This window comes from Ursus americanus, chromosome 13 (assembly GCF_024610735.1).
Source record: "Ursus americanus isolate L20-20 chromosome 13, mUrsAme1.1.p, whole genome shotgun sequence".
NCBI lineage: Eukaryota > Metazoa > Chordata > Mammalia > Carnivora > Ursidae > Ursus > Ursus americanus.
In genome coordinates, this window is record NC_142139.1 from 66,573,034 (window position 1) to 66,573,685 (window position 652).

Genomic DNA, 652 nt, shown 5'->3' on the forward strand with positions numbered 1-652 from the left:
AATGCAAAAGCTAGCCAGTTTTTGCACCCCTTTCCTCCCCACCCCTGCGTGTGGGGAGTGAGGAGGGGTAGTAGGCACGGAAGTGGGTGCGGTTTTGTTTCTGAGTCAGATCCAGATGGCATCGATCTGAAAGACCTCTATGTACGGCCTGATCTTGGCCCCCATGCTCTCCTCCACCTGTTTCTGCATTGTCAGCAACTCTCTTCCCTGTAGTGGATCTTGACCTCTATCCTCTTCTCCTCCGAGGTGCCCACCACCCTCTGGGGTTTCCAAATGGCCCATGAGGGCAAGCTGGGACCCAGGTAGACAATGTAAGGGCAGAGGGGAGTAGTTAGGGGTTCCTCCAGCCTGGGGCGGGTAGGGGAGGGCCTGACACTCCTGCCGAGGGCCCCAGCGGGACTTGGCTGGCTTGGCGGCATTCCTTTTGTCTTTTCTCCAAAAGATGCTCCTGGGAGCCAACCAGAAAGCTTTCTGTGCTCATTTTGTATCTGGGGAGCAAACACACAGCTTTGGCAAGGGAACATCAGACCTATAATAATAATTCAGATCTCTGACATTAAAGTGCAAAAAACATTTTCCATGACAGCTTAAAATTAATCACCACCACTTGCTGCTAGAGATCCCTCTCCTTTATACAGTGCCAGCTTTGGGA